General features: G+C 38.3%; 1 protein-coding gene across 9 annotated transcripts in view; it reads right to left on the bottom strand.

Annotated features, from left to right (window-relative positions):
* The window catches only part of BBX (BBX high mobility group box domain containing), a 274,818-nt gene that overhangs the window by 240,115 nt on the left and 19,753 nt on the right, over nucleotides 1-14,950 (bottom strand). For 3 of the 9 annotated variants that reach the window (XM_045088295.1, XM_045088299.1, XM_045088298.1), the window contains exon 3: nucleotides 13,317-13,393. The exons of the other annotated variants lie outside the window; for them this stretch is intronic. The gene's annotated coding sequence lies outside the window, so the exon portion shown is untranslated. The remainder of the gene's footprint in view (nucleotides 1-13,316; nucleotides 13,394-14,950) is intronic. 9 annotated transcript variants of the gene reach the window in all.

Genomic DNA, 14,950 nt, shown 5'->3' with positions numbered 1-14,950 from the left:
TGTTGTTGAACTTTTATGATCATAGCAATCAGTGTCTTCTTGAAAAAGTTAAGCATTCTTCAAGCTTTTTCCAGGGTCTATGTGGATTATTTTGACCTTTGTACATACATAGCCTTTCCTTTGCTAAAGTGCCCTTGGCAATCCACAAATTCCTTTGTGAGCAGGACACATCTAAAACTTTAAACAAAAGAAATATTCCAACGGTACTATACAGTCTGGACAAATTACCCTGTTTTCAACTCCTCCTACTCAAAACTTAATCGATATGCAAGTAGAAAGAGTAGGATAGGGGATGGGAAATTGAGCAACCAAACCTCAAACAGGCTTTGGTCTAGCATACATACTTTGAAAAAAAGCAGAAACAATGGTATTTTTTAAAAGAATGGATTTCCATATTAAGATAAGCCATTCTCAGTCATTTGTATGGATTTATTTCCTGCTAAAACTATTTTTTATGTGGTAGAGAGCCTTATACAATATGGAAAAGGCAAAAATGATGCTATAATCATTGCTGTGAATAAAAAGGCTTCATCGGTAGACTCAATATTACTTCTGGATTTCCTTCCCATAGATTCACTTCCATATCATTGTTTTTTTATGACTCAAGACTTCAGAGAGAAAAAAAAATTACTGTTAACAAGTTTAAGGTATTTACAAACTGTAAGAGAGAACCATACATCTACAGTCCCTCATACTAACTGTTTGTCTGGAGCACAGGGGGGGGAAACACAAACAAACCTAAAATACTACCACCCTCCTGAAAAACAAGTCTACCATTATTAGAAATCTAGAAAATAAGTGTTCCAGAATTAAAGATATAAGGAAAATAGAATAATTACAAAAATTAAGTAACAAAATGGGTATATGTTGAGTAAGTAACCATGTCTTTTGCTTAAAATTAACATTGTGCCAAAAAAAGAGAAATGGTATCAGTCTATTTGCAACAAATCTCTTTGGGTACCAGGTCATTTAAGATAGACCAACTTTAAACACAGAAAAATGTGAGAGAAAAAGATCAATTTATTACCCATGAATAACAGCCACTTAAATGTTTAAAAATTAAGAATAATACTTCAAATCTGTCATCAGTAGTCCCCCACCATTGTCTGTTTTGTTCCTTGATCTTTAGTGTCCTGTCCGTTCAGAAAAGGAACGGCCCTGGGCATAGCCAGCACTCCTGGGTCTGGATCCCACAGCCCCGAATTTCATCCACTTTACTCAGGATCATGCCTCTTTGGTACACCACTAGCATCTGCCCAGATCAGAGTCATCTGCAGGACTTTAAATAATGTAAATTCTTAGATCCTACTCCGAAGACTCCCACTGTTCAAAAGTCAACCAGGGAGACATTAGTTGGGGCAGTAATTAAGCAACCTCTGAAGGCCTCATTTATTTACCTCTTCTTTTACCTTTGACTTTAGCATATGAGGAATATCTTTCTGTGGCTATCTTGGGCTCTCCTGCTGGTCAATGTTTTCTGATCTCCATCTCAGTCTCTAAAATGAACTTCTCCTGTTGAAGCCCCAAGGACTCTCCTTCCTCATGCTGCTCTCACAGGCAAAAAGTTCATCCAACCAATCTGTCCTTTAGCACGTGCATTTAAAAGGTACAGGCCTAGGGGTGCCTGGTGGCTCAGCCAGTTGAGTACCCGACTCAGTTTTAGCTGGGGTCACAACATCAGGATTTTGGAATGGAGCCCCCCCCACAACCTCCAGGGTTGGGCTCTGCACTCCACAGGGAGTCTGCTGGAGACTGTTTCTCTCTCTCTCCCTCTGCCCCTCCCCACCCTCCCACTACTCTCTCTCCCTTTCTCTAGTAAGTAAATAAATAAAATCTTTAAAAAAAAAAAAAAAAAAAAAAGGGTGCCTGCATGGCTCAGTGAAAAGCCTCTGCCTTTGGTTCAGGTCATGATCCCAGGGTCCTGGGATGGAGGCCCACATCAGGCTCTCTGCTCAGCCCCATCCCCCACCCCCACCTGCCTCTTTGCCTACTTGTGATCTCTGTCTGTCAAATAAATAATCTTTAAAAAACAAAACAAAACAAAACAAACCCACAGTCCTAGACATTAGACATTAACTGTAAATACGCAGGGCCAGATTGGACTGAGACTAGAATCCAAATCCAGAATTCACATCCTGAAGCATAGAAACAGTTGAATGGGTAAGATATTCAACTACCTGGAGTCTTAGGTTCTTCACAGGTAAAATAGGAAATAATAATATCCATCTTATAGCATTCTTATACGGATTAAATGACTTAAAATACCTGTCACATTGTCCAGTATATACTGCTCAATAAAACAGTAGCAGTTATTATTATAAATACAGAAGAAGTTACAAAAATGGCTAATCTATCGGTATTAATACATTGAGAATTTTCATCATCCATTTTAATGGGATGTCTAAATACCAAATAAGTCAAAATTCTCACTACCAACCAGTCCTTTCAAACTCTGCAAATTTAGCAGATCCTTACCAATCTGAGGTTACTCTGCCACTCAAAATAAAATTTTTGAAATAGTTTTCTTTATGAAGTCAAATGAAATACAGGGAATTTAAAGGGTGAGTAAAATGAAGTCTTTGCCACCTCAGCAAAAATGACTAAAAATGGCTTTGATCTATAAATCCCTAAATAATTGGAGCTGCGACATCCTTAGAGAATGCACATCTCCCTGCCTTCCGTCACAGTTGTTTCAGGCTAGCTGAAATGTCCCTGTTCTTCAGACTTGAACAAGAGAAACATAAAGAAACTGAGATGAGAATTCATTATCTTACTTCAAGATAAAGAATCTTTCGTTGGGGGAGGGGAAGCTGGAGACAGTCCTGTGATCTTTTAATTTTTTCAAGTACCTTTACAGATTGGACATTCTTTAAAAACACCGTTTTAACTATGATTTAGAGGATAGTCACTCAGTTTCATAGTTTTCCATCTGTAATATTAGAGTAATACCTATTCATACTAAGTCCTTACTGCATGTTTTCTCTATTACCGTGGAAGCTGGCCCTGTAGGTACCTATTTTTGTTTCCTTTATATTCCTGGAGCTTAATACCATGCCAGCCAGGCAAAAGGCAGGATCTCAATAAATGTTTGGTGAATGAATGTAAAGGTTTCTGTGATCATCATTTAAGAGTTTACTTCTGAATATAGCAAGAGCTGTTTCAACTGCTTCCCTAACATTAGCAGAGGATCAGACCAAGTCCACAAGTAATCCCTAACACACTAGTATCTCTCGCAGCTGAAAGAAACGCAGCAATTATTTATTGGGAGCATCTTACCATGTCTTGCACTCTACTCAGAAAAGGGCAATGTTTTCCCACAAAGGTAACCGTGGGCCTTTCAGCCTCCGACATGAAAAAAGATACAAGTCAAGAAAGCTTATGAAGAATACTGAATAACCTGAACTACAATTTGTCACTGTTTGTGGGAGTCTTTCCCTGTAGCTCTCAGAAGTCAGTCACAAGCCTTTACCCTGGGAAAGGCCTCCCTAATCATTCCAGCCCAGTCCCTATTTCTGAGATGGGAAAACTTAGGCAATCAGGTTTATAAATTTCAGTACTTACACCCTAACACACAGCTGTATCAATGAGATCTGTGATGCTAGAAGGAAAGATCACACACAGTACATTTTTATATGGTCTCTTCTCACAGTCTCCTACATTTGTGCTAGATGGGAAGGCAAAAGCTGCTATGACTTTCCTGAAGAATGTTTTCCTAAATGTATTACTAAATAAATTATTAGTAATTAAAACATTATTATTATTATTTTATTTTTATTAAAACATTATTAATAAATGTTTTACTAAATAAAACTTAAACCCCATTATTATTCTAAATGTTCCTTTAAAGAAGGAAAAAGAAAGAAAGGAAGGAAGGAAGGAAGAAAACCTCCCCAAAATGCTTTCTTGGGAACTACTTTATAAAACTAATAATCATAAAGAATTTTCATATAAAAACCAAGTGTTATCACTGGGCTACATTACCGATTCAAGATGCATCATCAAATAAGCAACTGATACGTGGTTATTTCTGTATTTACTCTCTCCTTCCCTGATGTGTGTGTGTATGTTTATAACACAGAATATACAAAGGGCCCTAAAGAACTATTAAAATATATTTACAGTATATGAAAATTGAACTCTGCTGTAAATTATTACCTAAGCATTGACAAAACTTTACTTAACATTGTCTTGTTTTCACAGCGTTTAGCACAGCATTTAGAAGGACTCTTGCAAGCATGACTTAGATAATGCTAAACTTTTAGAAAAGTTGTTCCAGTTAACTGATTGGATGCTTCCATTTTTAAAAAAGGAATTCCTACAGCAAAAGGAGGCATTCACCATCACTCCACAGAGCTACAGCTGAAGTACTTCAGTGTGCTGTCAATTCAGCCTGTAAATATCACTTGGCTCCGTCTGTACCTTTTCAGTCCCTGAGCCTACTCTAGACCAGTTCCTAATTACTTCCAGCCTCTGATGCTCTAAGAGTCTCCTCACCTGATGCTCTTAACACCCATCCAACCCGTGCTCCAGTGTTAACAATGCAAGCCAAGCAGCCTGCTTGAACTACCTGGCCTGCAATTATGAACCCTTAGGATCTGACTCGTAGGCTCCACTGTCAGCAGGAAGGCCAACGCAGGGCTTGAACTCACAACTCTGAGATCAAGACCTGAGCTGAGATCACAAGTCAAATATTTAATGGACTGAACTACTCGGGCGCCTGTATATTTTGAAGCAATTATTTCCCTTGCAATGAACCTTTCCTTAAGGCCCCTGCGCTTCCCAGTTGCTGGCCTGTCTTCATTCTTGGAGCTCCCTTCACCAGGACTGTCCTTTCCCCTTTATTAAGTAAATCTGACAAATATTTGACAGCCTATTCTGTACCACCTACTATAAATACAAAATCAAACAAAGTCATCGCCCCATGGTCAGGGGTCATGCCCACGTTTCACCCAATTTTCGAGGCCCATTTCAAGTTTCCATGAAGACCTCCCTAATAATAGTCCAATGGGACCGCTCCCTCATCTGACCTCCTATTAGCATATTGTCTTCACCTCTCCTGAGTGACTGATCACGGTCTCATAAGGAGGTTATTTCTCTTATTTCTTCTTCCTTCTAACTGTATATATTCCTTGTGAGTAGGGATATCACATTTTCCACCTTATCTTCTCAACAACATAGTGCCTAGAACATAGTACATGTTCAATAAATATTTTGAAAGAATAGATCTATGAAGAATGTGGAGTGAGAGAGAAGGGAGTATTTATTCTCTTAAGAGTTTCAGAAATGAGGGGCACCTGGGTGGCTCAGTGGGTTAAACCCTCTGCCTTCAGCTCAGGTCATGATCCCAGGGTCCTGGGACCAAGCCCTGTATCGGACTCTCTGCTCAGCACGGAGCCTGCTTCCTCCTCTCTCTCTCTGCCTGCCTCTCAGCCTACTTGTGATCTCTGTCTGTCAAATGAATAAATAGAAAAATTAAAAATTAAAAAAGAAATTTTTTTAAAAAGAGTTTCAGAAATGAAAGTATTAGCTCAACACTACTTCTCCCTGGCTTGACTCTCCCTAGATTATTTTAAAATTTCAATGTACCCCTCCATTAAGTATTAAGTATATGTATTTTTTAAATAAGGCAGTTAAGGATGGCACCCTGGCTTAAGACACTCTACTCAGTACGGAAGACTACTCTCAGGGAATTTCAAAGACAAATCTTAAAACAAGTATGCCTGAGTACTTGAGCTGCAAGGCATGCACATGGTCTGCCCCTCAATCTGCCAGTTACAGAGAGAGCCATCCGGAGTACCAGGCATCCTCTTCCAAGCAAAACAGCAGATTTCCCAAAAGCCTGCCACTAGGTACAGACTTCTGTACCACCTTTCATGCTGAAAAGGAACATCTCCAAGAGTGCCAAAAGCACTCTAAACCACGACAGAAGATGACCCCCGGGTCCTGGAAGAGAAACTCCTCAGAGGTCAACAGCACGCTCTCCATCTCTGTGTCAGCCCCTCCAGGACAAACACAACTCCCGACAGGGAATGACCCCTCCCTCATCCCAAACCACCGTGTTTAAAACTAGAACACACACTCTGTCCTCCCCTTCCTCAGCCTTCTTTTTTCTGCTACCATACTATTACCACTGAACATACAGCTTACTTATTTTACTGTCTTTTTCCCCACTAGAAGGTACCCAACCATTCAGGCAGCATTTTTAAAATATCTTATTATCAGTAATATAGTCTCAGAGACCAGAACGGAGCTTAGCCCATAGGAGGAGCTCAATAAATAGTTCTTAAATAAATGCTACAATTCTTTTATTATCTTTAAGTGTATACTACTATTATCAGGATTTCCTCCCAACCCCTGAAAAAACTACTTGTTTTCTGAACCTGGCCGTTTTTTTCCACATATAAAAGAGTATAAATATAACACTATGTGTTAGACTTAAAAATAGACAAATGAACATAGACATAAACACAGAGGGGCACCTGGATGGCTCAGTCATTAACCACCTGCCTTCGGCTTAGGTCATGACCCCAGGATGCTGGGATCAAGCCCTGCATTGGGCTCTGTGATCAGCGAGAACCCTGCTTCTCCCTCTCCCATCCCCCCTGCTTGTATTCCCTCTCTCACTCAATAAATAAATAAGATCTTAAAAAAAAAAAAAAAAAAAACAGATACACTGAATACATCTAACAGAAGCAGAAGTGTATTTTTTACAAAGGGGTCTGAATTTATAGCTAAGCCTATGTGCAAAGCACCTGATTGCTTTACATAGGTTATATATCTTTTGATTTTCAAAATAACTTTAAAAATTAACTATTATTTTTCTTGTTTATAGATGAGGAAACTAGAATTCCAAGAGGTTAACAGCTGGGCCCAAAGTCACACAGCTAAGGGCTAGCAGAGATGACATTCAAATGGGGCCTGTCTGACACAAAAATACTTTTACACCAGGCTGCCTCTCAGGTAGATATTAAAAGACCAACTAAATTAGGTTTCTAAGAGTCTGGTTAGGCCCAGAACTCAGCTCTAAATCACAAAAAAGAGAGCCCAGCAAATGGAAACAAATAAACAAAAAAAAAAAAAAACCTGTTTCAGAAATCAGAAATTAAGAGGCCAGGTATAAGATGCCCTGCATCAGTGAGGACATGTAAAACGAAACAGGCCTTGGACTTAGATGTTGGCACTTTGTGTATGCTCCTAGCTAAGTTACTCACCCTCTTAGAGCCTCAGTTACAAAATCTGTGGAAGAAAAGAAGAAAAAGAAAGAAGTAGGGGGAGAATGGATGAATAATTATCTACCAACAAGTTCTTTGTCATCTTTAACTAAAGTTAGATATTTGAAAGTGTGAGAAGAGTACCTGACATACAACAAGTAGTAAATACACATTATATTTAATATCATAACTTACTTATTTCATGAAGGGTAGGACAAATAGAAAACAAAAAGAAAACCAACTGGGAATGGTTTCATAAGAATCTGGGAAAAATCTAATGAGATCTTAAAATTCTATGTCAGTTGGGGAGGGTATGTGCTTTGGTGAGTACTGTGAAGTGTGTAAACCTGGTGATTCACAGACCTGTACCCCTGGGGATAAAAATATATGTTTATAAAAAATAAAAAATTAAAAAAAAAAAATCCTATGTCAGAAGAGGCAGCAAAAACACTACATTCTGCCTTACATTTCATTCATTCATAAGGTAACTCCCAAATCCCTCTTTATTTGATAGGTATTGCAGTAGGTACTATCAAGGCATTTAAGGAACAATTAGAATGATACAAATTTATGACAAAGTTCCATCATTTCATTCAGAGAATAGGTATCTAGTGAATGATCCCCATTAATTTACTGAAGATGTTTTAGAACTATCCGTAAATTCTGTTCAAACTTTAAGTTCTGGAGGATAAGTATAATTTATGCCATCATCCTAACTATAGCTAAGATTTAAAGGTATAAGTCTTAACAAAACATCCAAGAGAATGCTTCATGTTGTCAGAACAAATACTTTTCAGGTTATCATCTCATTATAATATAAAACTGTTTAAGTAATTGTTACTTAAATAGCATTTATACATTTTTAAAGGAAATAAGTATTGATTAATCTCACAAACTATCTTAAACATTACGAAGTTCATCTGAAATGCTCATTACCCACAAGTCAGAATAAATAAACCAGCAGAGAAGTTACAACAGACCAATTCAGAAATTGGTTGGGTAAGATGTTACTTAGCAAATCAATATCACTACTTTTCTTTCTGAAAACATAGCAGGAGTTGTGGGGATATAGAGGAACCATAAGTTATTTTCAGTTTCTAAAACTGTATCACATTTGTAATGAAATAAAGATTGTTTTGCATGTTTGGTGAATGAAAGGCCAGGCAGGACAACCAGTTTGCAAATATCGTGATCAAATCTAATTTATACATTTTATTTTATCTTATGTATTTATCTGACACAGGGAGGGTTCCCAAACAGGGGAAGTGACAGGCAGAGGGAGAGGGAAAAGCAGGCTCCCCACTGAGTAGGACCCTGGCATCAGGACCTGAGCCTAAGGCAGACACTTAACCGACTGAGTCACCCTGGTGCCCCTAATTAATACACTTTAAATTAATAAGGCGTATTTAACAAAAAAAGTTCCTTGCATTAACATTATGATTACTATGGATTTTTACGACAGTAAAATATGTTTTTGGTTACTTAAAAAAATTCCAATCCTTTTATAACTTAAAAAGGTTAAAAAAAATCCAAGAGAGGATGTGAGGTTTTTTTTTTCCCCCAAAGATTTTATTTATTTATTTGACAGAGAGAGAGAGATCACAAGTGGGCAGAGAGGCAGGCAGAGGGGGAGGGGGAAGCAGGCTCCCTGCAGAGCAGAGAGCCAGATGCGGGTTGATCCCAGGACCCTGGGATCCTGACCTGAGCCAAAGGCAGAGGATTAACCCACTGAGCCACCCAGTAGCCCAGAGGATGTGAGTTTCTTGCAAAAATTCTCAGTTTCATGTGAGATAAAATGATTTGTCACTAAAGCTACTTGATAATACTGTAGTTAATGGGCCCCAGTATATCATAAAATCTAAGAAATCTAGATTTTAGGGCGCCTGGGTGGCGCGGTCAGTTGGGCATCTGCCTTCAGCTTGGGTCATGGTTCTGGGGTCATGGGATCAAGCCCTATAGTAGGCTCCCTGCTTGGCAGGGAGTCTCTTTCTCCCTCAACCCCTCCCCACCATTTATGCTCTCTCTCTGCTCTGTCTTGCTCTCTCGAATAAAATCTTTAAAAAAAAAAAAAAAAGAAAGAAATCTGGGTTTTATCTAGTCAATAAAGTAAGAAAATAATGTTCTGACGAAGAGATTTAAAAGTCGTTAAGTTATTCACACTAACATTTCCTAAAATTATGACAATAATATAATTAAAATTTAAAAACTGTTAATTTATGGGCAGGGATGACTAGAGAACAAGTGTCATCTCAGCAAAGTCTAAAGAACTGAAAAATCAAAATATGGATGATCAGTGGCTCCCAGGTCTTAAATAGAACTGATTTTCAGAGGGCACAGAAAAAGGTGACAATTCCAACAAACTTATTATTGAATCAATCTGTCAAGAATTCAGCAGGAAAGCTCCAAACAGGTGAGGTACTAAAGTGGGGGAAACCTAGTCACTGCCTAGCAGGACCCAAATAAAAGTAAAAGGTTAAGGATTACCTTAAGGTTTCAAATGAAATATCCCTACTAATAATAATAAACACCTTAAGATACTGCAAATAAGCACTCTCTACAGACCAGTGACACTGTACTGCCCCTTCTCCCAAACCACGAGGATTAGTAAGAGAGCACTGTTTCAAAATCTTTCTTTGGCCTCCAGTATTTTACAGTCTTGACACCAAGCTGAATGAAAGGCCCAGCACAATCATGGTTTTAACTACTTAATGCATCATCACTACCTACTGGGCAAGACTCAAACTCAACCAGGGAAGCACCGGACTATAAGTAGGGTAATGGATTTCCTGCTGAATATCTCACCAACTGGCACTCCTTAAATAAGAATGAGAAAGGTAATTATTGCTCCTATTAAGCCAATAATTCCTCGGACCAGCACAAAGATAGTGAATGCATTATTATCTTTCCAAAAGGATTAGAGACTAAATAAACTTCTACAATCCCTCATCACCCAAACCTCCACCCAAAAGTCAGACAAGCTGCATTCTGAAACCTTCTTCCAACTAAACATAAGGTACTAATCTGCTATCACCATTCTCACCACCCCCCCCCAAAAAAAAAGAAAAAAAAAATTAAAAGCTTTCATTTCCATTTAGCTGCCACTTAAGATTTATAAAAGGTTCATTTTTCCTTTCGTTCTCAACTCAAGTCCTCACAGAGCATACTTTCCTCATCACAGGTTGCCAATTTTTGGTACGTTAAAAATCCCATCAAGTTGCACTTACATGATGTGACAATTAACTTTTAATGATGGATAAAAGAGGTGGATGCATAAAGTCATTCTGCATTCTATTACTGCACCTATCTAATAAAGGGAAGCTCCTTTATAAAGGTCAGAAAATTTTCTTCTTTAATCAGAACTCTAAAAGACAGACGAACTTTGAAAATATATTAAATTGGATGGGCCAAGGAATGTGTAATACAGAGCCTTCTCTCAGAGAACTGCAGAAGTAAAGAAATGCCTCCACTATCTAGTCTCTTAATTTCATTTCTATTATGTTTATGAGTTTTAAAATAATGGTTTCATAAATAACTAGCATTTTATACTCAAGAACTGTACTTACGGATTTCTAGATTTGATGTGATGTCTTAATATCTGATGTCTGAAGACATGATCTCCTTAGATAAAACTGCTTACAGGGTCTCCATGTCTAGCTGGGCAGGTTGGGCTCTGTGCAACCCTAGGGGGTACCAATTACATCAGAGCACACAGATCTATGTATTTATTAGGACAATGCCCAGCCAGAAGGAGTAAAGTGTCTTGTCCTGAGAAAATCAATGTATTGTGACAATTTTCCAACACTAGAAACTACAGTATCTCAAGAAAAGGGTGTCTTTTTTTCCAACTTTCTAACACAAAGAAGCAAAGGAAGCTAGAAGCTTCTGGGACCACCTGACTCTGTTTCTGGAAGGTCAGAGTGAGAGGATGGCCACTCCCAGAGGTGAACTCCCAGAAGCAGAGCTCTGATAAGGCACACCAGGCTTCCCCCCCTGAACTGCAGTGCAGAGGTTCATTTCTCCCAAATGAAACGTAAAAATACCAACCTTGAAAATATCATCTAGAGTCCTAATTCACTAACGTTTAGTGACATACATTTGAGTGAATTCAGTCAGTGACAGGGTGTGTGGTCACGATGTTTCACTACAGCAGTTTCTTAACAAGGCCACCAAGAGGCGTCCCAGCTCACAAATCAGCTCAATAACTCACAACTAAATCTGTTGTGGTTTTACAAACTTCCTTCTCCTCAGCTATGAGCAGTTGATAGTTTCGTGGACAGAACAAAATCAAACAGCCCTAGAGTAACTTGAAAGGTCCTTTTGCTTAAGATGAGGAGGAGCTGCTATTAAAGCTGAGATGGTTTTCCTAAGACCACACTGTAATAAACTTATGGCATTTGATAAACTGGCATGCCATTTAACAATGTGTTATTGTTTTGCAAATTGTTCCTCTGTTTTCAGGACACAGGGAGCTAGCCTCGGCAATGCTGCAGTTTACTATCTGTTAGCTAACAAAATTATGTTATACTACTAAATAAATTAGATGTCAACTAGCAAGATAATAAAATTATTTTGAAGTTAATATGTATAATGCATTGCATATAGCTTTATGCTAAACATAAATGACATTTAGTTCTTTGATTTTTTTTTGCCAGGTATCAAGAACCAACACAAAGAAAAGTTACATATTCCTGATGTGAAAGTGGTGCCATCAATTGACAAAACATATTTTCTACCTCATTTTGGTGCTGAACAGATTTCTATATAGCAAAACACCAAACCCGAAGTCTTGCATTTTGGTTCCAGCTCTGCCACTCACATGGCCTGGGTCCTAGTCTTTTATCTGCGCCTTGCTTCCTTCCAATTTAAAATGATGGATTAGACTAGTCTAAGATCATTTACAGTATCCCTTTTGGAGCTAAAATTCAACTGTTCCCTTTGGATGTAAGTTACCTGAATTTCAAAACTATTTTCTTTTCTATGTGGTGGCACAACATTTATTTTTTTTAAATTACAGGTATTTCACCTTTTAGAATACTGTTTAATAATACTAACTTTATAAGCTGTAGATGTTTACCATATGCTTAGAGTGACTCAAGGAACAGTGTTTAATAAGCAGCTCTCTTGGTGGCAGTCTGTGTGACAACTGAGGAACACAAACTGGGAAAAGGTACTTTTATCCTGAGTCGGAGCGTCAGCACTCCAATGCAGCAGGAGTCAGGACAGGTACAGGGCGCTATCCAGTGGTATGGATGGCCTGTGGACATGCAGCAGGGCAGTGGACGGGAACAAGGAAGAGCGTGGCCTCCTTAGACAGAAAGAGCTAGAATGGAATGCCAGCTCCACCACTTACCGGAAGAATGACCTTGGGCGCGCTGCCTAGCCTCTGAGACTCAATTCCCTCATCTAAAATGGAGATGATAATTCTTTCCTCACAGGCTGTTTTGAGGTAGAGAAGGACCACTGGGTCAGCTGCTTAACAACAGAGGGTGGGGAGGAATTCTACCTAATTAACCTCATGACTTTTATTTTCAAACTCCATTCTGAACAAAAAGCCAAACTAAAGAAAGTTCAGTTTCTAAACCCTTACCCTCTTTATATGCCTTCAATAAACACATGCTCCAACTTTTCTTCAAAATGTAGTTCTTTAACATACCTCTTCTTCAGCCATTAATACTACACCAAGGGGCAAAGTTAGTACAAATATTCAGATACAAACTATAAAAATTAAATGAAGGTTAAGGGAACCTACAGAAATAAATATTCTAAATAAACTGCTTTTGTGTCAAACCTTAAATCTTTTAAATAAAACTGTTCTGGATATCCAATACAATCATCTTTAATCATCTGCCCATAGTAAAATAATTAGTAAGCCTCCTTACTCTTGGGGAACTTTGAGATAAGCCCGAACAAATAAAACTTCCCTGCTATGTAAAATATTAATTGAATAATTGATCCTGTAGTAATTTTTGAATAGAAAGATCTTCTCTTTTATGGCTGGCAGCAGTGCTATATTGAATTCTCTAACTGGCCTGTGAACATTCCTTTTCTAGAGTGCCAAATTTAAATGCCTTTAAAGTGAAAAAGGAAAAAACCCTCAGCACTTACCTTCACTTCTTTGAAAACACCAGTTGATATCAAATTAGAATATGAATGTGTTCCAGAAATGGGTGTAGCTCCAATATCTAGATATCAATTCATATTTTCCAATTAATTTTCATTATAATTTCAGAAATACATCTCGAGGAAAAAAAATGGCCCTGATACATAATCCAAATCTCACTTAAGAATCCTAATATACACTTCAAAGCAAATTCTTTGCCAGTGTGTGGTCCCTATGCATTTAATTTTCCATGTAAGCTGCTAGAAAAGTTATGTCAAATGGACAGTCATTCCACATGAACTGAGAACACTTATTTAAATACACAGATTTGAGTACGCCAGAAATTTAAGGCCCATTTTCCTAATTAAACAACCATATTGTCTATGCCACTGCTGCTCCATTTATTTATAGTAATAATTTATCGGGTTGAAAACACGTAAAAGAAAAAAAAATAAATCTTAGTTCAAAGAAAATAAATTCTGCTCTGCACAGCAGGCTGGTCTCTGGAGGAGTGGCCAGAATGCCAGGTTCTGTTCTCCGGAGCCACTGCAAACGGAGTATCCTGGGTCAAGCACTTTGACCCAGGCTGTTTCCTCATCTGCAAAATGGGTATAAGGATGCCCTCCTCTCCACCTCAGAGCATAGTTATGAAAAGCAAAGAAGAGGCCAGTGAAATCACAGTAAACTCCGACTGCAATAACAAGTGCAAGACACAGTTTGCGATTACTATCCCTTTAAGGCTAACAGCCTTGCAGTAAAGAAATCTGATGACTTCATGAGGAAAAGGATGAGAGCAAAAAAAGTTTTAACTGTTGGAGCCTTTATTTGGAGACCTAGTTACAAAAGCAGGAGAGCTCTCTGAAGAAACTTTAATTCAGCTCTAAGGAGCTGGGGCAACTAAACTGTTTTTGTAAGGGCAAAGGGGAACTTCCTTTGTTTACTGCAAGACATTACAAGTGGAAATTAGAGCACAGTAATTTATTAATTGTGCAGATGTAAAACTGCTTTAAGTAAACATGTCCCAAATGAGATTAAACTCTAGAAGGACCATGGGGTACCTGCCTTGACTGGTGTGGCAGAGCCAAAGGATGCCTTCACCTGGTCAGCTTCTAAAGGAAAGAGTTAATGCCACAGCTTCTTCTCAAGGAGGAAATGTTTGCTCTCCCCGCTCTTTCAATGCTAAATAAAATGCATGACAGGTTCATTTTATGACCACAAAACTGGAATTCTACCACCTTTAAAGAGAACGCCTAAATAATAATATTCCAAAAATAAGAGAGAAAATGCAGGGCACCTAGGTGGCTCAGTCAGTGAAGCATCTGCCTTCAGCTCAGGTCATGATCCCAGGGTCCTGGGATCAAGAGCCTCGCATCAGGCTCCCTGCTTCTCCCTCTGCCTGCTGCTCCCCCTGCTTGTACACAGTCTCTCTCAAATAAATAAATAAAATATAAATAAATAAATATATATATATAAATAATAATAATTAATACATAAATAAATAAAGTAGAAAACACAAACTACCTTGTTTTATTGATTTGTACATCAGTACTAATTAGTATACATTGGGGTGATCCACGACAAATCCCAGCTTCAGTGATGAGGGAAGAAGGAGTATGATGACAGCATATTTGAAATAATT

This window comes from Mustela putorius, unplaced genomic scaffold, assembly GCF_011764305.1.
Source record: "Mustela putorius furo isolate JIRA1106 unplaced genomic scaffold, ASM1176430v1.1 tig00003834_pilon_pilon_pilon, whole genome shotgun sequence".
Taxonomy (NCBI): domain Eukaryota; kingdom Metazoa; phylum Chordata; class Mammalia; order Carnivora; family Mustelidae; genus Mustela; species Mustela putorius.
Note: the sequence above shows the minus strand (reverse complement) of the source record. Positions and strands in the feature narration are given on the sequence as shown.